A 23,640-nucleotide genomic window follows, 5' to 3' on the forward strand; every position below is an offset into this window, starting at 1 on the left:
AGGGATTGCCGCAGCTAAAGGCAGTGGCCTTGTCCATGGTCATGCCCACTTCATGGGGAGGCCCACATCAAATCACTGGTTACTGTGGTTGTACAAAGTCCCTGCACTCTTGCCCTAATTTGGACCAGTTCTGAAGGATCATCCCATCATCAGACTACACCATCGGGTCACCTGAGGTTTCCACTGAGAGTTGATTGCAACTCAACTTTACTCTCTGCCCATTCCTGCTTCCATCCCTTCCCATCCACAGGTGTTGAGCCCAAAATTCCTCTCTAAACCTCCTGCATGCTAATCTCCATCTCAGAGTCAGCCTCCTGGCAAACCTAGCCCACAATAACACCTCATACACATTCTTATCACTATCCTTGTAATTCTGTGGTGTAGACATATTACTAGGTGTGAAATCCCTAGCACCTAAGAGGGCATCTGATTCCTAGTGGTTCTCAGTGTATTATCAATGGGCAAAAACCCAAGGAAAGCAACTGGAAAGATGTGCATTCAACACCATGCCATGTAAGGAAGGAAAACGGGGATGAACAGGCAGGAAAAGGAAGACTTTGGAAGGGTCATTATGGTAGACAGAATAATGCCCCCCTCCAAAAAAAAGATTCATGTCCTAATCTCCAGAACCTGTGAATACGTTAGATTACATGTTGCAAAGAGGAAATAAGTTTGCAAATAGAATAAATTCACTAGTCAACTGAGTTTAAGGTAGGGAGATTATACTGGATTATCCAAGTTGATCCAGTGTAATCACAAGGGTCCTTACACGTGGAAGAGGCGGGCAGAGGAACAGAGAAAGAGATGTGCCGATAGAAACAGGATCAGAAAGAGGGCACACTGGTGGCTTTGAAGATGGAGAAATGGTACTTGGAGCCAAGGAATGTGGTGGGCTCTAGCAACTCTCAGAGGCAAGGAAATGGATTCTGTCCTAAAACTTTCATAAAGGAAAGCAGCCCTGCCGCGTGCAGAAAGGATTTTAGCCCAATGAGACTCATGTTGGACTTCTAATCTGTAGGATGATAAGACAATAAATTTGTGTTTCTTTAATCCAGTAAATTTGTGATAATTTGTTACGGAAGAAATAGAAAAAAATAGGGGTAGGATGGATAGTTACAAATACTTGGAGCAATGATTGCTTCAGAATTTTTAAAGACATGGCCTTAAGGGGCTGTGGTCTGATGGAGGAGACTTCTCCAGAAGCAGGATTTGCAAACTGATTGTTCTCACCGAGTCTGTGTGTTCATTTGAGATATCTTGAAATTGCTTTTGCACAGCAAGCCCACCTATATTTAAACCAAGAACGGACATTCATTTGCAATATGCAGGGTTTGGATGGTAGTAACGGGGAGGCTGAAGCTCTTTTCCAAGCAACACTTAATGTCTTCACTCATTGTATTGCCCGCCTAACTGGAAGGAGGATTAGAAGGGTTCTGTGTTATTATAAGAGATTATATACAAATGGTGCTTTGTAGTTTACAAAACATCTTCCCATCTGTGCGGCTCTGAAGGACAGAACTTGGACACGAAGGTGAAAGTCATAAGGTTGCAGATTACAGATCAATGTATCTGTATAAAAAAGAACTCACAATTAGCCTTTTCCCCAAATGAGGGAGCTATTTTTTGAGAGAGTATGTTACACATTCAAGGACAGGTTGATATCTAGTTGAGGGAGGTGAAGGAGGGCATGAGATAAGAAATTGAACAAAGTTAATCCCAGGGAGTTTCTTCCAATTTTGATATTGTATGGTCAGAATTTTTTTAATATCTAAGACAACCCTAAGATGCTTTTCAGAGCCCCATCTGTCATATTCCATGAAGCAAAATAGAACATTCATGCATTCCTAAAAGAGTGCTTTTATAGGATTCCAAGAACGCTGCCAGTTAGTTAAACAAAGCAAAACTCACTTGTAGCATTTTAATGTTTCCCAAAAGTGGTGTTTATCTTTAACTTTCACATCTAATATAAACACCAGAAGTCAAACGGCAATAAAGATCCCTTTAACGGGAAGTGTCAGCAAACACTCATTGCCATACACTTTATTCACTGGAGCCCAGCTTTTTCTCCTTTTAAATTAGGTGTCCTAGTTACTATTCAGTCTTACTGCAAATTATAAAATGTATAAAATGCAATTTATAGTGCCAGTAAATGTAAAAGAGCATCTGGTCAACCCTGAAAGAATTTGGGAAGCAACATAGTACTGTGAGAAGGCATTTGAATTTAGAAAACCAGGTTTTGTATCTCAGTTTCATCATGGCTGTTACAACAGGCAAGTTGCATCATCTTTCTTGATCTCAATTTTCTCCTCTGGAGAATGGATTTAAAATATGTCACACCCTTCTTCTCTCATAGAGTCCTGAGCCTCAAAGGACATCATGGGTATGAAAGTGTTTTCAATGCAAAGGTGGCTCCTGATAACCACTTACTGGAATTCCTATACAGATTGTAAAATATTCCTGTTTAACGCCCCTCAAGACTAACTAAGCGAGAGCTTCTGTTCCCTGTTAACACCATTATATAGGCTCTGTGGCTCACTAGTGCTTTGGCGGTTTGCAAAATGTGATTGCAATGCTTCAGCTCTGGGGAGAGAAAGAGGCTTGCCGCTTGTTTCATCAACTGAAAGCTTGCTCATCAGATACTAAATATCGTAAATAAAAATGCATGCACAAACTCGTGAAGAAACATTTCTCTATAAAATTGCTAATGAATTTAATCGTTTATGCTCCTTATAGTTTACAAGATTTCCAGAGTGAATCAGGGGAAATAGGAATATTCTAGAGAATATAAAAGCAGAATGAGGGCCAGAAACAGCCAGCTGTCAGGTGGTCACTCATAAATGGTAAAAGTAAGATGACTCCTGCATTCACAATAAAGTGAAAAGTCAGAACATCCTTTAAATATTTTTATCCTACAATACAGATAGATTTACCTTGAAAAACAAAATGTTTAAATCTTACAAATAAGTCTAAGTCCCTTTGAGGGCCATCCTCAATCTTTGCTGTTCCCTCAATCCTTTCGTGTTTTTTTAATATAACTTCTACACACAAAGAAACAATGATTTTCTTTTTCAAGGAAGGATTCACCCCGAGCTAACATCTGCTCCCAGTCTTCCTCTTTTTTTTTCTCCCCAAAGCCCCAGCACATGGTTGTATGTCCTAGCTGTAGGTCATTCTAGTTCTTCTACGTGAGCTGCTGTCACAGCATGGCAACTGACAGACGGGTGGCGTGCTTCTGCAACCAGGAAACAAACCCGGGCTGCTGAAGCTATGAAAGCACCAAACTTTAACCACTAGGCCCTCAGAGCTGGCTCATGTAATTTCCAAGTTTTATTCAGTAAGCAGGCATCACTTTTATAAACAGAGAAAAAATAAATAAGTTAATTCAAAAAGTGCCATTCTCACTTTGCTCACCTTAGTCACCTCACTGTCTTTGGGCCTATTAAATACCTCCCGGTCGCCATGTGCTTCCTTCTCTGCTGTGTCCTTCCACGTCTATAGCTGCATTTCACCCCTGGGGTTCTAGCCTGCAGCTTCTCCAGGTCTTTATTCTGACTCCCCAGGACATTGCTGTCTTTACTGTCCTAGGTCAGCGTGCCTCCCAGTATGCCCAGCTTCCAGACCTTGCCTTGTAGTAGACCCTCAAGGGTGCCCCAAGCCCAGAAAAGACCCCCCGCCTTTCAGGCTTCCCCAGCCCAAATAGTCAAGAGGCTCTGCCCTGGATTTGGCCAAGCATTGGAGAACACATCTGTAGGAACAAAGTAAGCTTTGCTTTTCCACTCCTCCCCTAAGTATTTACCTAAGGATGGACAACTAGGATTCTCTCTTACCTACTGTATTAAATTGCAAAATTTGATCCAGCAAACTCTCTGTAGGGAACACATTCAATTTAAGTACAAAGCAGCAGGTATAACGTGTAGGGGAACAAATTGAACATATAAAGTCCCAACTCCAGAGAAGGAGATACGAAATTTCATACATCATCACTCCCGTGAGAGTTTCTGTGAGTGCAGCAGCCAACAGAAGAGCAGAAAGAATAAATTTTAAAAAAACACACACAACTCATCCATATCTTTCCTATGTCTCTAAGGTGAGTTTAAAATGCTATTCCCACCTTACTAAAATTTGTTTTAATGGAGTATATGGTTACTAATAAGCATTTTTATTTTCACACACAGGTAGTGATAGTAGTTTTGTACTTTATTTCTGTTTTAGAGACATGGTCTGGCCTTTGGTAAATCTTGATACTTGAAATTACAACCCAAAGGCAAAATTGAAATATTTGGCAGCACTGAAAGAAACCACTTTCTTCAACACATAAACACTCGTAAAGTGTTGTGCTTGCCGTTAATCTCGGTGACACGAATATTTTGGCGGAAAGACATACATCACAGAATCGCTATATCGCTGGTCATTCTGTATCTGAGAAAATGTGTGAGGGAGGTTTTCATGTCCTCCCCAATCATTTCTACATTAGAGAGCATAAATTCTGCTAATCTCCATTCTTCAGAACATCACCCATCTCAAATAATCCTTCTGGAAGCAGATTTTTTTTTAAGTGAAATAAAAAGCCTACAGAAAATTCCAGTAAAATAAATGAGATGGTTATAAGGAGACTTGAGTACAAACAGTAAACTCCTACACTCTCACGGTAAATCTGATGCTTTCAAAAGAGCCACCAACAGCTGGGGTATTCTCATTTAGAATAACGTTTATAAATGATTTTATCTAGTTTTATTGGTCATGCATGCACAGCAATCTGTTAGCTTTTAACCAGGTTAGACACCCTCACAGCTGGAGAGGACCCTCAAATCACCAGAGAACCAAGAAAAGGAGCAAGCCAGAAAAAATCTTCGATGCTTCCTTTCCCCTTGCTGGTCTCTAACATAGCGTGGTAAGAAGCAGCCTTGTGGAGTAGGAGCTGCTGTTGGGACTCCCCGCAGAGTGCTCAATGGCAGTAGCTCCATCAAGTATCTCCTGGGGGATCATTTCAGCTCTGGGGCTCTTTCACTCAGCTCTGCCTTCACTGAGTCTCTGCTCCATCCTGTCATCAGTTCCCTGCCCATCATTCCTAAGAGGATCTCCTCAATGGAATTTTCAATATTAAACAGTGTGGTCGGGCAATCAAAAGAAGAAAACTTCTCCTTTAAGAGAAAAACAACAGCAGTAAACTTTATTTTCACAGCACCAACCAATGCCTGCCTTCCCCTGCTTATTGTTTTCAAAATTTCATCCTACCTTTGTAATTCTACATTTTTCTTCAACTCCATTTTCCTTGAAGTCTACTCCTAGAAATGTACAACCCAAGTATAATCCAGATGCTCCACGAGAGTTTGAATGTGCCTACCTTCTCCCATTCCCACCCAGCAAAATCTCTCATAACACACAGAAAATGGGGCTGCTCTTGGCATGGTGTGATAACCAAAGAAGATACAAGTTGGACATATATAAAGAGCACTAAGAAGCAATTTAAACCTTGAGTGAAGTCCTGAAGAGTGGAAAACACGGTTTACGTTTTTATGACACACATAGGGAAATGTCCTAAACATTCTCCCTGAGCATCTATTTCTCCAAAATCTTCCCAGCAGCTGCTCGACAATCTCTCCCCCAGAGATTTATTGTTCCAGATTTGGTTTGTTCCCCTTCGTAATGTAGATAAATCTAGTCTTTCTTGGCCACTTCTGATGCTTCAGCTTTAAATGTCTACCCTGCTCAACCAAAAGGAACCATGGCCAGACAGTGGCTGAGCATCAGAGGACTCAACCTCATTAAGAAGCAGAGGAGCAGGAGGTTTGAATAGTTATGTATCAATAGTGGATAGTGTTGTCCTTGTTACAAGTAGATAAGAGAGGCCCAACTAATTTCCAACCTATCCTAATTTTTCTTAATGTCCTCCCTACCTCCTTCTTTGTCTTCCTCCCTTCCCTTCCTTTCCTCCTTCCTCTCCTCCTCCTCTCCTCCTCCCTCCCCTCCTCCCACCCTCCCTCTCTCCCATCTTCTTTCCTTCCTCCTTCCTTCCCTCCTCCCTCCCTCTTTTCCTTCCATCCTTCTTTCTTTTCACCCTCTAACTCAAAAGTCATCAAGTATTACTGCTGGAAGACTCCTTAATATCTCCTGGCACAACACCTCATTTTATTAAAGATGGACCTGAGGCCCAAGGAGGCTGTCCACGGTCTGCCAGCCAGTCATCTCTGGCAGAGCAGGGACTGGAGACCGGCGCTGTGTCTCCAGGTCTCGTGCTCAGTCCGTTTCCTTAGACCATTGCCTTAAAAAAAGAAATGGCAGCAAAACAGGTTTGTGTCAGGAATTATTTGCAATCTAAGTTCTCAGGGAAAACTTGGGATTTATAGACATTCAGCCCTTTGTCCTAAACCTTCTACAACTATATTACCATATAATGAAAATCAAGTTCAGAACCACAGCCCTCAGGTGCTATAAATTTCCAAGGACAAAACAAAGATCCAGCTGTGGTTCTGATAACGCCCTTGCTTTTTAAAAGGGTCTCAATGTTGGTTGAAATAAATGTTGGCTTAAATCTCTGTAATCTGGAAAAGTCAACTAATCGAAATATCCTTTTCCTAAGTATTCTGGTTTGGCAAGGGTTTTCAGGTAATGGCACTATAATCCCTTTATGAAATAGTTCTCCTTCCCACAACCACTGCCCAGCTTTACGAAGAAGCCATACTTGCCTGACCCATGCAAGACCAGGATGGCCCCCATCCCTCTGAGCCACTTCACTTGCTTAGTTACCAAGTATTCAACAGCCTGCAGCATTAGGACCTCAAATAGGATGAGAATGGACATAACCACAGTCCCAGCTCCCTCCACCTCTCTCTAGCATTCAGGAAAGTCTCCACAGCATCACCTTCAAGGACAAAAATAACTCGTCCTTATCAAAGCCACCTTCATTCTCTGCAGCCTCCATTCTCTGCAGCCTCCATTCTCTGCAGCCTCCAATGCACAAGTTGGTCTACTTCAGAATCCATCTGGTACTGGAATGAGTGGCCATTTTGAAATCAAAGCCTGAATGTCAGACATTGATTTCTTTAAAAGCTTCAAGAGAATTATTTTTGGACAAAGAGAGGGAAGGGTCAAAGAATATGAAAGGGATGAGAGTGTATGTGAATTATTAAAAATTGACCTTTGAGTGATTCTGCAATTGTTATCTCAGGGCAAGTTTCAGGGTTTCCTGGAGTGTAACAGGCCTTTTGGTCCCCATTTCTGAAAGACCTGGTGCAGGTGGAATTTCAGGCAACACTGGCAGCAGACAGGAGGGCTCCCTGTCCTGCGAACACAACAGCCCCAGGCATGGGGGCTACTTGGTTAGTTCAACTAAAGCACTTTCCTCCGTCTGGGTCTGCAACAAGGGAGGGCTGGGTCACACTTCTTCTCTGAGTGTGTGGATCCTCTCTGTGTGCCTCAGTTTCCTCACTGTAAAATAGGGATATAATGATAAAATCTACCACAAAGAGTTACTGTGAGGATTCAATGTGGCCCCTAGTAAGTGCTATAAAAGTGCGAGTAATTATATCTATTATTATCTGCCCTCAATTATTAACATCACTGCTATGTGCTGCTCTGAACAGAGCTTTCATTCCCACGTTTGTGAGGAGCTTCAAGAAAGTTCCAGAAAACAAGTGAAGTCTTATTTCTTTCTGAAGACTCTCTCTCTCTCCCCCTCTCCTTCTCCCTTTCTCTCTGTCTCCCTCTTTCCATCTCTCCCTCCCTTTCTCTTTCTCTCTCCCTTTCTCTCCTATTTTTCTCCTCCTTTTCAGCAGATTTAGGTGAAATGACTTCCCGTTTCTTCAATGCTGTGATCTCTTAACAACTTCATTCTACACACATGAATACCCTGCCTACCCTTTCCATATCAACATCCTGGGCAAGGTCTAATCCCTTGAAGGTGCCAGGATAACACCGCCCCTGTAGGTCATGCTGGAATTCAATGCAGTGGGAAGGCCAAAGGAAGGAAGCCAAGGTCTGAGAAACGCGGCTTATGTCCCTGAGGCTCTTGGTCAGAATCCTTTCTCTCACCGTGGATGATTTCAACTGATACCAAGAAAGGCTTCCTAGTTGATAAAGGAAACAATACATACGAATACAACAGAATACTAGGTGGCCATAAGAAGCATGCTGTAAAATAAAATTGGTTGACAAATGAGTTGATGCATACTAATATTATAGAGATTCTGTCCATGGTAGGCAAATATACACAAATACGCAAGTAGAAAAGCACTGGATTCACCAAAATAGAAACATGGATATCTCTGAATAATGAAATCAAGAGTGCATTTATGCATTTCTTAAATTTTCTATATTAAGAATTCTGAAATTTAAAAAAACTTGAAGCCATGTAGCATCTCCTTTCACTATTTTGAAGCACACACACAAACGTGGTCAATGAGATGCCACCAAATTGAGGGTACAGGCACGTTCCATGTTTCTCAGTTTTCTCTGTTGAGTGAGGATAGGCCCAGCCTAATCTGCCTCCTGAGATCAACAATAAGCTGAAGGAAGCAGGATCCAATCAGGAGAGACAAAGGTTAACTTGCCAAACTGGAGCAAATGCCCAAACCGTCCCCCCATCCTCCCGGGATAATGCTGCAGGTTGTATCACAAGTGGAGAACATCAAGCTCTCCCAAGGCAGCTCCCATGGCTAGCTCCAGGTCACCAAAATTTGGATTTACAATGCCATTTTAAATTCTAAGAAATGAGGAGGTGGTCTTTGACTTTTTCATCAAGGGAATTCAAATCTAGTCCCTCCATGCAAAGTAAGACCAGTGGTCACTGGCAAATCTGAGAGCAGAAGTCTTGTTTGGTTTAGGATCCTTCAGAACTGAGGCAGTCAGGCACACGCCTAAAGGTAAATATTAGGAAGTAAGTTCATGAAGGCGTTTGAACAAACTGAAAAGAAAGCGAGGACCTCGGAGTAGCAGTCATCCTACTGGAAGGTCTTTGCTTGAAGAAGGACACACGCTGGGTGACAGCATCAGCTTTGGGGTCAGACGATCCAAGGTTTGAGTCCCCACGATCTCCATTTACTGGAAATGGAGACTTCTGGTAAATTTATCTGCTATATACAATGGAACTTTAATGGTAACTATCTCATTAAAATTGCTGAGAAGGTAAAAGAAAACATTCTATATGAAAGTGCTTAATAACATGACTAGTGGAGTCAGTGGTTCATACATGGTTACCGATATACCCCTGTAAACTAGTGCTGCTAGTACTTTAGGAAAGTACTACTGCCTGAATTAGGCATCAGATTAGGCATTGTTTAGAACATACAAAAAGGGATAAGATATGGTTTCAACCGAAAGAATATCATCCTTCAATTCGGTAGTCTCTTCTCTCCCCTCCTCTCCTCTCCTCCTCTCTTTCTCTGTCTCTTTTCTTCTCTCTCTGTCTCTGTCTCTCTGCCTCTCTTTCTCTATAAATTGCAAATACCAGTGGGTCACCCAGGGTGGACAGGTTTCAGCGGAGCTCCCAGACTAAGACAGACTAGGAAGAAGGACCTGGCCACCCACTTCCAAAAAAACCTGGCCGGGAAAACCCTACGAATGGCAGTAGCACTGTCTGACAGAGTGCCGGAAGGTGAGAGGATGGGGCAAAAAGACCAGGTAGGGTTCTGTTCTGCTAGACACAGGGTCTCTAGAGGTCAGAATCCACTCAAAAGCACTAACAACAACATACACACACATATATTACGTTATATACACACGTGTGTGTGTTGAAAAACAAAAGATAACATTTCAAAATATAGAGAAGCAGATAGAAAAAGCTCTGGGGAAAAGAAAGGGGTTAAATTCTTCTCCAAAAGCTGAACAAAGTAAACCAAAAAATAGAGGAAGGGATTAGCACTATTTCCCTAGCCATGTTTGACCATTGTCTCTCCTTCCTGCTTCTCAGCTCCCAGTTTTTCTCATATCCACATCAAGCAGTCAAATGACAGATCAGGGGAAAAACCTTACCAAATTTGGTTTCTCACCCTCCATGCTTGAGCCCTAAGGAAATATTTGGACTCTGCCCGTGCAAACAAAGAAGCAAACCAAGAGAAGTCCAAGTGCAGTTTGGAGGAATCAAAAGGAAGATCTGGATAGAACTGTCAACGTCAGGGGATGAATAAAATTTTTAAATGAAGGAGAGGAGACATGCAAAAATAGTCCACAAGGACAACAACAAAAAGAAAGAAAGAAAAAGAGCATACAGATGGCAATAAAGAAAGCAAACTTGGGAAGACTTACCTCCAGGAAAGAAAAGAAATATTTCAGCAACAACGTTTCATATTCTTGAGGAAATTAAAGAAACAGGTACTGCCTACGTTCAGATGAAAGAGGAAATAACAAAACAGCTTTTAATGGAAAGGGAGATGAAATTAAAACAGAACAGCACCAGCAAAAAGCTGAATGAGCACTGTAGGATGAAGAATGGTGCTGGCTTAAAAAAAATCATGCACAATAAAAAACAAAATGGAAAAATTCAAAGCACGCAGAAGAAGATAATCTACATGAGGCACCCACAGCAGGGCCCCAGTATGTAGCTATTCTGCCTTGAAGAGAAAGAGAACAGAGCAGCTAGTGCACACACAATGTTCAAAGATACAAGGGAAGAGAATGTTCCCGAACTGAAATAACTTATGAATGCAGATTTAAAAGGATCATCATATACTACCTAACATTTATAAACATAAAAAATTTACCTTTATTCTAGAAAAGGTTATTGAATTTCAAAAGTAGCCCCAGATTTCTTCAAACGAATGTAGATGCCAGAAAACTACGGAGCGGGTCTATTAAATTCTGGAAAAATAAAGGGACATATGACCCAAGGACTTTCCCCAATTTAGGTTTCATTCTTTGTAACAACAACAGAAAGAAGTTCTCAAATATGCAGGGATTTAGGAAGCTTAATTAGTATATATCCTCCTTTAAAATATCATAACATCATAACCCTGATAAGACGAAAATCAAAATAAATGTCACAAATAGATAAATTTCTAATGGAATGACTTTTAACTATTTCAGCAGAAAATTTAGTTTAGATTGCTATTTTGACTATAGTTATAAGACTGAATGTAAATGTTTAAATTCTTGAAAAAAGAAGCATTTTATTATAGTTTTATATTATAGTATTGTGTTATAGTTTATGATTGCACTTTAGTTTTATTATAGTATTTATTATACTATTATAGTTTATTGTAGTTCATTATAAGTATTTATTATTTTAATTATAATGAACTATAATAAAACTGTTGAGTTTACCAATAAAAAACAGAAAGTAGAAAGGGGTAGAAGGTACATTGTGAGTCACTGAAAGTGAACGAATTTCCTCATCTCTCATGGGAGGAGTCAATAGTCACCTATAATTTCAGAAACTGAAATACCGCCTAACATTTTCATGAAATATTCAAGTCAATGACACAAAGAACAAAAAATTTGACTATGTGTTCTAAATTACTAGGAGGAAAAAGTTACTGAAAAATAAGGTCCAGCAAATGTAAAAAAGAATATAATCATCAAAGAAGCAAATATATGAGGTTGTCTGGAGATTTTCCTGTTTCAAAGTGACTGAAGTGGAGGAGAAGGAGGAAGAGCAAGGTCTCCACTCCACGATAAAAAGTCATCAAGTAATGCTTTAAATATAAAATCAGGAAATAGTGATTTAAGGGGCTGGCCTGGAGGTGCAGCAGTTATGTTCACACACTCCGTTTCACTGGTCTAGGGTTTACCAGTTCGGATCCCAGGCATGGACCACCGTGCTGCTTATCAAGCCATGCTGTGGCAGGCGTCCCACATATAAAGTAGAGGAAGATGGGCACAGATGTTAGCTCAGGGCCAATCTTCCTCAAGAAAATAAATAAATAAGTAAATAAAAGAAAAAAGAAATAGTGATTTAAGTATATTATTTCACAACATAGAAGTAAACATAAGAAAAACTAGTGGAAAGGACTAAAAAGGATTACATGTGGTAAGTGACAATGGAGGGAGAATGGGTGCAGAGAAACCAGGAGACTGGTTTTTGTTGTTGTTGTTGTTTTGTTTGTTTTAATAAGCTTTTTAGAACTATTTATTTTTGTGAATGTATTACTTGGATTTTTTTTTTAATTTAAAGAGGAAAAATGAATATATGCAGGTAAATTCAAACAAAAAAAGTGTTGTATAATTACGCCTAATAAAATTGAATTCAAGATAAAGAGCATTAACTGAGGCAAAGAAAATCATAATTTTCAAGAAAAAGAGAGAGAGAAAAGTAGATTTGAAATATTTGTCAGGGGCACAAGAAAACAAGATGGACAAGCCCCGCCAGGAGTACATGATACAAACCAGGGTGGGACAGGTGCACGATAAGCCAGTAGAAAGAAGTATGAAGTCCAGAGATCAACTCAGATACAAGCGACATCTTAAACCATTGGAATAACGATGGACTTTATAAATAAATGGTGCTGGGACAACTGTGTAGTCTCTGAGCAAAAGATCCATACCTCACACTATACAGAAGAATAAACTCCAAATGGATAAGTGGATCAGGGATCTAAATGCAAGGAGGAGGAGGAGGAAAAAGAAGAAACAGTACTAGTCTCACAGAAAAACATGAGTGAATTCCCCTTAAACCTCAATGTAGAGAAAGTCTTCCTAACTATGACTCAGAATCCAGAGGTACGAAAAGAAGATTGATAAATAGGCTTGCAGAAAATTTTTTAAATTTTTGCATAGAGAAATAAACCACCAAAAACAAAGTCAAAAGACAATTGATCCACTGGAGGAAAACATTTATAAAAGATACCACAAACAAAGGATTAATATTCCAAATATTCTCCAATATTCCCCAAAAAATGAGGAGTCAGGAATGAGCAGTGGGCATGAAGAGGTAGTGACATTCACTGAGCTTATGTTTTTGCACAGCTCTTACTCTTAAAACCATGTTTCCCATACCAATTAAAATCAATCAATCAATCAAACCAGGATGTAGGGAATCCAAAATGGAAACTAATAAGCGAAACTGTATGTACTGGAAATGAATAACCTAACCTCACTGAAGGAGGCGGGGAAGGAAAGAGCTAACCAAAGTAACTGTGAAAAACAGTAATTTGACTTTATACTGTAAAGCTAAAGACAAATGGCACTGTACATAATAATTATATTTTAATTTTTCACAAGGGATTGGGTTGGCAATTGTAAAAACACATTGTGTATAGACTAGGATTGAGCAAATAAGTAAAGATATTATGGGCAATCAGAATCTGTTTTTCATAAAGCTGGGTGGGGGCAAAATCTGGTTTTTCCTTTATCAGAAGAAAAACTTACAAATAAAGAGGGAAGGTCAAAATAAAGTCGGTGGAGCAGATTGAATCAGAGTTATCAGTTTGAACTCATGGTTTAGACAGATGGATGATAGACGAAAGAGAGATGATAGATAGACAAATAGATCAATAGATTGGTAGATATATAGATAATAAAAATAGATGATGATGATGATGATAGATAAGCTAGACAGAAATACAGATGTGCGTGTGTTATATTTTCTATTACTGTCCACCAAAAGATCCTAGAAATGATGGCATCTAGGGTCCGTGAGCACACCCAGGATCCAGGTTTTACTTTCTAACACCATTCTTAAATAAAAGGAACCAAGTCTCCTTGGGAAATTGGTTGATACCAGGGCTAGGGCAAGCAAATTACAGAATAAGCACTGGAACATTTTGTGGTGCAAGAAAGTAAGAAAATGCTCAAATAATGATGAGGAGAGTGAAAACACAAGAGCCAACTTGAAGGAACCCCTGAATGCCCAAATCTGGAACAATTTGAGCATCAAAATAAATAGTGATAGTGATGGATTCTTACCCAGAGAATAAAAATAAATATTCATGAGTCCATAGCTGTATAAATAAGTACGTGAACAGATAAATAAATGGGGGGCATGGGGCAGCTCTCCTTACAATAGAACTGTAATTAATGAATGGAGAAAGAATGGTGGGAACAGAAAATCTCCATTAGGCGAACAACACAGTAATAACGTTACAGAGAAGAATCAACAAAGGATGCTAAAACTAGTGGATGAAAGTATGATGAGAAATAGGATCTTTGCATAGTGCCCAGTTATCTCCCCATAAGTTACTTATTAATTACAAAAGGAAAAATTTTTTTTTTTATAATAGTGGAGAAACCTGGCAGAGACCATAACAATCAAGTGATCACAGTACAGTCATGTGCCACATAATGACGTTTCTGTCAATGAAGCACTGCGTATACGAGGTCCCATAAGATTAGTACTATACGGCCCAGGTGTGTAGTAGGCTATACCATCTAGGTTTGTGTAAGTACACTCTATGATGTTTGCACAATGACAAAATCACCTGGGGATGCATTTCTTAGACTGTATCCCCATCATTAAACTACACATGACTGTAATGTCACCACCAGTAATAAGACATGACATCATGTACCTCTGATGTTATACACTGAGAAGGGCACATCACTTCTGTGCAGTTCTTGCCCAAAATACATAATCTCAATTATCATGAGGAAACATCAGACAAATACAAATTGAAAGAAATACTAGGAAACAATGGCCTTTCTTTTTTAAAAGTCTCAAGGTCATGAAAGACAGAGAATACCTGAGAAATAGTTGTGGATTATAGGAAACACATGACAACTAAATGCAATGTGGAATCCTGGACCAGAAAAGGGGCATTTGTAGAGAGACTGGTGAAATAAATAAGGTCTATAGGTTAGTTAATAGCGTCATAAGTGTTAATTTACTGATGCCAAGGATTGTAGAATGGTTATGTCACTTGTCAACATTAAGGAATGCAGGTAAAGGGTATACAGGAACTCTCTGTACTATTTCTGTGATTTTTGTATAAGTTTAAACTTATTTCTAAAAGACAAGAGGACAAATGGAATGTTTAAAATTGCCATGAAATAAAGTAAAAAATAGATTTATTACTATATCTCAATCTAATAACAAGGGACTATATTTTACTATTACACTCAGCGAGAATTAAACATGAAGATGATGGGCCTCCAGGCAGGGAAGACAGAAACATACACACCTCTGCCTAGAAACACAAAGAAATGTCAAAGAGCCATCAGTCCATTTACAAAGCAGACCTAAGCTCAGCCACGGAATAACTAATATGTTTAGGGTACAGGAAAGGAGAAGCGCAATTACTTAAATGTGGAAGTGGTTGGTTTTACTTATCTTCATTAAAAACAAGTGATTTTATGCTGTCAAGAAACAGAGACACAACTTTTGTTTTACCACATACATCCATGAATGCTTGACTTTCCATCATATTTCCACTATATTTTGCCCCTCGAGGAAATGAGAACAGTAAACGCTCTCCACACACACTATTTCCCCCCACTACCATCAGCACCTTTGAGCATGAGTGAGGAAAAAATGTAGTTCTATAAAACCTGATTCTCAAGTGAATGATTATCTTACAAAACTGAGGGAACAGAGTGAGACAGCTCCCCAAAAGATTCACGACAAGTTCAATCCATATTGATTGTTGTGAGTTGTTTCATTTTCTGGAAATAACCACAGTGATGGAATATTTCTGTTCTGTTAATTGTCGACGTTGGACTGACCTGGTTGGGTGAATTCCAAATTATTTTATTCTTCTTCCAAATTTTAATGTGGAAATTTCAAACACAGACAAGTGAACAAATTTTACAGTAAACACCACTTAGATTTGACCATTATTTTATCATACTTGTTTATTATTCATCTATCCATTTACTCTAACTTCTGTCCATCCATCAATCCATCTTATTTTTTGATGCATTTCAAAGTAAATAGCAAAATCCATGCATTTTCCCCTAAAACCTCAGCATGCATCTCATTAACTAGCACATTCCAACAGACATACCCTGATTTCTGGATCTAATGGTTACAATGTAGTTCACAGCTATTGGATTCTATCCTCACCTCTGCTTCTGACCTTGAGTGGAAAGGAAGCTTGGTGTGCAAAGCTGGACCTATCAGGAGTCCTGACATCTCAGTGGAGGTCCCCATCTACTGTGCCAGGAAGGCCCTTGACTTACAGTCATTTAGAGTCACTAATGCTGCATGAATCCATTCTCCTACCTGCTCTCGGGTAGGTCGAGAGAACAGGGTGATGATGACTTCTTCACGGGCATGGACAGTGCTCAGTACATAGGAGGAGCTGAGCACAAAATTAAATATTGACAGTACATAGCAGCTAAGGGAGAACACTGAGTCCATAATAGTCTATTCAAATTTTTGTATGTACATGACTTCTTCTGGGGAGAGTTTCAGAGCTTACATATTTTCAAAGAAATCAGTAACTCTAAAAATTATTGAGGGTCACTGGTCCAACACCTCCCTCCTTCCAGACATTGTGCATTAGCAATCTCAGATTACGTTATCTCTTTGGCCTGCCACATCCCACTGTTGACTTATATTTAGCTTAATTCAACCAAAACCCCAATTTATTTTCCCCACATTACGCTTTTAGTGTAGATCATTTTTGTTTATTTGTCTATCCTAGTGATTAGTGAGTAACTTTGTCCATTAAGCCGAGTTGGATGTGTCATTAACCAGAGAAAAAGAGAAAACAGGTAGTGAAAAGTCAATAGTTGGAAATATTTATGACATCCCTCAGAGTGTGAACAAAAGAAAGATAGTTCTGGCATTTTGACTCTAGCCTTAACCCTATGACTCATTATTTGGAAGACTTTGGTAAGTTACATCTTCCAGCTACCTTTCTGTGCAGAAAAATCCACCAGGAAGTAGTAGGTCCAGAAAAGCATCTTGGATTCCTCCAGCCCCCACTGCTACAGCTGCTGTGACGCTGAATCCTGCACTGCTTCTTCCACACTGTCTGAATCTCCCGCAGAACCTGGCACAATACTGTGCCCAGAGCAGAGGCTCAGTAAGCCCTTATTTTACTGGAACATTCAAATGAAGAGCCAGTTTGACCTTCCCCTTTATTGCAATAATACGAGCCTCCTTAAGAACCAACATTTTGGGTACAGCAAGACCCTAAAACTTCTGATTCCCATATGCTTGCCAAGTTAAAGTGATCATTGGGTTTAAAGTTAACTAAATCATATTTTCTAATTTTGCTACTTCAAACCAGCCTCCCTTACTTTCCAGACGGAATATCACATTTAGGAAGGGGGTTCTTTAAAGACTGTAATTCTTTCTCACCTCAGTTCTACCGTTAAGAACCTATATCATCTTTAGTGAGCCAGGTCTCCTTATCTGAGAAATGCAATTTGGGAGTGGCCGCCTGCTGCTGAAGTACTGTGGAGACACCCATTGGGAACCTGCTTCTGAGCTTAGAAGGAAACAGGACTAGGAGTGATTACAAAATCTGTCCTAGACCAGGCATCTAAAGAAATCCTAATCCCAAATTCTTTGACAGACCCCAGTCACAAAGAACAATAATTATTTTTGTAATGCCAATGTTTATTGAGTGACTATTGAATGCCAGCATCTTTGTGCTTAGTGCTCACAACTCTATGAGTTAAGGACTATGATTATCCCCATTTTACTGATGAGAACACTGAGGCTGAGAGAGGTTTTACAACTAAAACTCCCTGAATGGTAACCCAACTAAACTCAATCTGGAACCAGAGTCCTGATCCCTCATCAGAGTACCTTCCACAAACAACGAAAGGGCTCATCCCTCTCAAGTGGTGGAGTGGATAGAGGAGGTAACCTTGGTGAGCTGAAGTCATCCACAAGGAGCAGCCTCTCTAGGAGCAGATCCTATTTAAGAGCAGTTCTCTGCTGCTCTCTAGTGGCCACTGAACACACTGTATTTGCTGGAATGTAGAGGGCCCCCATTGCCTGGGGTGGTTGGTAGATGCACAAAGCTGTTAACTATACACATACCAAAATAAGATACAAGAAATCATTTCTTCTGTCCCTCTTATAACTATCAAGTAATTCCATATTTGGGTTTTTGTTGCTGTTGTTTTAGGAAAAGCAGTTGTTTGAGGAGCTCAGAACCTTGCTCCTTCCACATCCATTTGACTTGATTCAACACATTCAGGTAACTAAAACCTTCTTGTACTGTCACTTTCAATTTCTTATTAGTCTGGACTTCAAGTTTAACCTTGGTCTATCACTTCCCTCGTTCTCCCTTGGCCCACTCACATGCTGATTTGCATACCTGCAATCTCTCAAGTTATTTTTTCAATAGTGGTATTAGACCATATCCAATAGGACCACATAATCCCCCTGTTCTGATTTAAAAACAAAAGAACACAGAAGTATTTGATAATAATGATTATCTTTCATCTCTTCCAAAAAGTCCAAAAATTCTGCAGCATTCAAGGAAATAAAAGGAACTAGGAAGACTAGAATAGTGACCTACAGTAAGTGACAAGAGGTATTAAATTGATGGATGGGTACTGGAAAAGATGGGTCACTTTCAACTCTATTCAAAAGTAGATGTAAGAAAATGTATCATCTATAATTTACTTCTTGCTCCTGGATGGGTAGTAATTTTTTTCCAACTAATGAGTAATAGGCTCCCTGATGGTAAATATTAACCCATTATTATAATCATTAAATAAACATATTTCAGCTTTTATGAGACCTTTGAATATTTATTATAGTCCTGTTAAAAATCCTCTATTTACCCCCCAAAACACCTCAGAGATATTTGTGCTTTCCTCTAAAACAGAGGCATCTCACGTACTTTATCAACACCTCTCCTTGGGGTTCTTTAACTTCTGCTTTTTACTGTCTCCCTGGAAATAACCATGTTGTCTCTGTGTAGAACTGTTTTCAGTAAGAGAGGAAGCAAGAAAAATTTCCCCAATTTTCTGTGGACGGAGGGATGAAGCAGAATCCAGAGTGGGATTAGAATTCTCAAATGTTCAGAGTATGAATGAGAGGATTTTTGCAGCTGCCCAGTATCAGCCAGGGCAGTTAAAGAAAAAATTGCTGTGTAAAGAAGACATAATAGTCAGTAAACAAGCAGCCATAGCCAACTCAGAAACCTGACATGGTGATTTTTAAAGTTCTGGAGAGTTCTGAGGTCCTAACAAAATCCATCTTCTTGCTACACGCTGGTTCTTGAACTTATATCAGAGCATGACTACGCCTTTTCTAACCCAAGACCTCTTAGGATAAACAGATCTCAAGGCCTCCTGTAACATTATTTAAGAGTTCAAATTTAAAAATTTACCTAAAAACAATGACCCAGCTCTGTAATAAATAAGTCCTAATCAATATCCAAGACTCTTACTCTCTGAGGTTGGTCCTCCCCAAAATAGACTCTGAAGCAGAGATTTACATATGAGAAGTGTATTGGAGGGTATTTCAGGATCACCCATTGGGCATGTTGCAGGAGGGGCAGAGAAAAAAGCAAGACAAAGCAAAGAGAGAAGTTGAACTGCGATGCAGGTTCATCAAAGGCCTCCATCGATTCCACAGGGAGAGCTGGAGCTGAGATGGCTCTTCAGAGTTCTACTGAATCGTGGCAAGAAGCCTGGGCCTTTGTGTCCTGGCATCAAAAGTCACTGGACAAAGGCTATGCTTGGGGAAGGGGCATGACCTTGGGCAGGCAGCTCCTGTAAGTCAACAAGTCCTAGGAGGGACACAGCTGTGAGCTGTCTGTAATTAACACTCCCAGTAGTTGAGGTGAAAAGTGTCCTCTCCTAAAGGGAGTCCCTGGGCTGGGTTCCAGAGCATCTACTGCACTCACCCATCAGGTTAGTATCCCCTCCCTGTCTTGTGGCAGGAAACAAAAGGGACCAGGTAGCAGCTCTCCAACTGTAGGCCTGTAACTGTCATTATTGCCTGCCTATCGTCTGAAGTCTCAAAGCACAAAGGGAGGTTCCCTAACCAGACTCACTCAGCACTCCAGAGGAGGAGTTAGGACTGGCACTGAGGTCACCAAATCCTCTTCCCATTCTCTAAGCAGAAGGTGAAAAACCAGCCCTTCTTAGTCGATGGCTTTGGCTTATCAATAAATCCCAGTGAATGCCCATTGATCCAACACCTCTGAGAAGGTTTGCAATTAAAGGAAGCCGCTTTATCTTCTGTGACCACTCTCCCACCACAATTCTTCCCTGGACTCAACATTCTGGAACTAAGAGTGACTTCTGTAAGCATATAGATTCACTCATGTAACCTTAAGTCTTAAATGTTCTAGAAGATTCATGGCAAAAGGGCAGCTCTGCAGATTAGGCTCCTCTGGTAGAGTTCATGGCTGCTATCATATAGATGCTGGAAAAGGCTTACACTCTTCATAGCTTAATCTCCTACCCTGTGCACTGAGGGCTTGTCATGGGCTCTTAGAGCAGAGGGTTCGAGAGCGAGAGCCTATTCTCCTACTATGAGTGGGTTGGTGCAGATCTGTTTGTATTCTGTAAACCACCTTATCTCTTTGGCTGCTTCACACAAAGGCAACTCATGGAAACATAACTCAGCTTTCATTTTCCACCTCATCTCTTAACCCCTCTCAATTCTATTGTGCTTATCACTTCATCAGAAATGCTCAGTCTGATTGGCTGACAAAAATTGTATTTACGATCTCCTCCAAGAAGCGTCTTTCCACATATGAATAATAAACCAACAGGCAAACTTGGCAGTTTTTTGTGAAAATGGGAAATTTGTGAGCCAGTTAATAGGATTTTAATCGACCAGGGCTTGCTTTGCATGCCATGCATTTGCTGAGATTTCGCCCCATCATTTTGACCCTCAGCTAAAATTTTCTATTCAGAAAAACACAGAAAGAGCTTTCTCTAACCTGCAACAGGGAGCAGAAAATCTGGAATTCTCTTTACACTTCTCATGGAGTTGTGATGGATCCCTGACTTAAAGCCTAGGAACCAAATTTATTTAAAACTCATCAGTGGCAAGAGAAAACAATGCTTTCTCCCTTTCACCACCCCATGCTGATTATTGGCCCCACTTTGTTTTTAGGCAGAGGACCTGTGGAAAGAGTCAGAACAATTTGCTTCTTGGTTCAAGTTCAGGCTTTGCTGAGAGAGACAGAAAATCATTACCAGCTGAAAAAAAAAAAAAAATCAGTTATTTATAGAAAATGATTAGAAGCCCTTTACCCTGGTCCCATGGTCAGCTGTCCACAGTCCCCAAATCACCCTCACAATTTACAGTTTCGTGGGCAGAGAGTATTAAACCATCAGAACAAGGCTTTCACCCTGTCACAGTGGAGGTGAATGCGAAAGCTTAGAGTTCAGTGTGACTGAGGAAAAGACCTTGCGGATTGAGAGGGCACGCAGGAGGGATTCAACGTTGATGCTCCTTCCCCAGAAGGAACTTAATCTTCTCTGGAAGAGAGTGTTAGATGCAGAGGTGCCACATGGATGCCATTTTGACATTATTAAAGAGGGCAATGGATTCTGGGACATTAGTCTTTTCTATCCTCGGTTGGCACATATAGATACACTTCTTCCCTTTGTCCCAAGTATAATCTTCCAGTAATGCTGGTCTTTGCATCCCCACACACAAGCTTTCCCATTCCCACTTCCCACCCACGCATCTTTGGCAATTCAAATTCCATCCACGCCCAGTTCAAATCTCACCTTGTCCTTCACTGCCTAGAGCACTGTGATCTTTCGCTTCTCTGATTTCCCACAAGAGTTTTCGGGTTTGCACAGAAGTTGACACTTAGGTGCGTCCTGCTATGTGTATGTTGTTTCCTTGTCATCTTGGCACCCATTGCTTGGTTGTCTAGCGCTCTGGCCTTATGGACATGAACTGAGTTCCATCTCCACCTCAGTTGCGCTTGCCTTGCTCTACTGGCTCTCCTTTGCTCTCAGGCTCTCCAGGCCACTGCTTTCTGTTACCTCATGGAATCTGTTCTCTGCCATTCCTCTGTGTGTGTTTTGGCTTCCGCCATATTCTACTGTGCTGGCTGCTTTGCAGGTTTCATATTCACACTTGCAAAGAGAAAAAATGTATTAGGGCCAGCCAGTCATTTCCCCCCAGAGAGCCCACGTTGGCCACAGCTCTCACACCAGCTCGCACTTAGACTACACCGGCCCCCATTGCACTTGTCTTCCTTCCAGTTAGCCATGACCCGGAAGCCAGGGTTGTGTGGTACCAAGAACAGTGACCTATGTGTAAGGCAGCACTCAGACAGGGTGTACTGATGGTAAGTACTGGTCACCTCTGGAAAACAAACTCCCTAAAGTCATGTCCACAGTTCCTGCCCCTTCTGTTTGCCCTCAGTGTCCCCAACATGGTGTATGGAAATACATATTAAGTCGTTTTCTTTTTTTAACTTTACCTGCCATTCACTTTGTGTCAGAGAACTCAAGACCTACCTGCATCCCTGGTAAAGTTAAATATCTGTCACTTTTTATAATAATGTTATATCTCAACATTTCTCTATTCTATCGTTTGCCCCATTCATTTCTGAAACTAAAGGCTTTGCCTCATTCAAAATTTAACTCAAATTGAATGTCTTTAGGATACTTTTCCTGGTTAAATATTCTTGGTCAGCCATGTAGACAAAAGCATGTTTGGCAAAGGCAAAATATTTTTGAGTCCTTGTGTAACTTCTGGAGTGCCTGGTGAAGGGGCTGCCACATCAAAGGGGCCAAAATGGTTGTCAAATTGCATTAAATTCTATAACAATTATGAAACCTTAGCATAAGAAAGAACCATAGATGCTGTATAGTTCAATCTTTAATTCAGCATCATGCCTGAAAAATAGTCATTTAGGCTCAAAAAGGACAATTCTGTGATGAGAAGAGCAACTCCCAGAAGAAAGTCTTTGTATAGATGGAAGCAAAATCCATCTTCCTGTAACATCCACTCATTTGTCTTAATTCTAAATAAGGTTCAACACGGAGAAAGCCTAATTTTATTTTCCACAGAAAAGTCTGTTAAATATTTAAAGAGAGCAATTGAGCATTTCCCAAGTGCGTTTTCCAGCCGAACTGTGCAAAATTAGCTAACTCAGAGATTTTATTTTTTGGTTTGGTTTGGTTTTAATGTAACAAAGTATCATCAATTACAATAGCAATATCAATGGGAAACCCTCAATCATTCCATTCATTCCTCATGGGACAGAGTTTTAAAATTTTTATTGTCCATAGCATCCTCCTCTGGATGTGCCTTGCAAAACTCCAAGAGCTAAACATAAATCCCCATATTCAATAAGACTATGTAATAAGTCCGTGATCTCATGATTCAAACAAAATAATGAATGAAGTTCATGTTCAATCGACATCAGCATTGCCTCCCCCCAGATCACCTGCCATGGCTGAGTCATGTTGTATCTGCCATGTTCATCACTGAATTCCCCATTTCTAGCAGCTTCATATTCCTCATAGCAACCAGCTTGATGAGTGGCACTTAGTGGCTGTCAAGCAAAAAGATCTGCTTACTGAATGACTCACAGCCAGTTCTGCGCCTTAGCCCCATGTCACAGGATGCTCTTTAAGCCTAGGATGCTTCATCCTCTGTTACTTTGGCTAACTTTAACCGTATTAAATTCCATCCTGTTAGATTTAGTTCACGATGCCAGTCTCTCGAAATACTTTTGAACCACGCATCAGTCACCTAAAGTTTTAGCTCTTCCTTCTAACATTCTATCAGTTACGTATTTGGTAACTGTGCCTGATGTGTCTTTAATGAAGCCACCAAATTAAATATTAAACACGACAGACAGAGCCAACAACAAA

At 40.3% G+C, this 23,640-nt stretch overlaps 1 long non-coding RNA gene across 1 annotated transcript in view; it reads right to left on the reverse strand.

The window, feature by feature from the left end:
• Positions 1-10,457, reverse strand: part of LOC111770374 (uncharacterized) — a 129,245-nt gene extending 118,788 nt beyond the window's left edge. Inside the window, exon 1 of the long non-coding RNA XR_002803614.2 lies at positions 10,243-10,457. This is a non-coding gene — a long non-coding RNA (uncharacterized lncRNA). The remainder of the gene's footprint in view (positions 1-10,242) is intronic.
• Between the last annotated feature and the right edge of the window lie 13,183 nt (positions 10,458-23,640).

Source organism: Equus caballus, chromosome 24 (genome assembly GCF_041296265.1).
Source record: "Equus caballus isolate H_3958 breed thoroughbred chromosome 24, TB-T2T, whole genome shotgun sequence".
In the NCBI taxonomy this organism is placed as follows: Eukaryota; Metazoa; Chordata; class Mammalia; order Perissodactyla; family Equidae; genus Equus; species Equus caballus.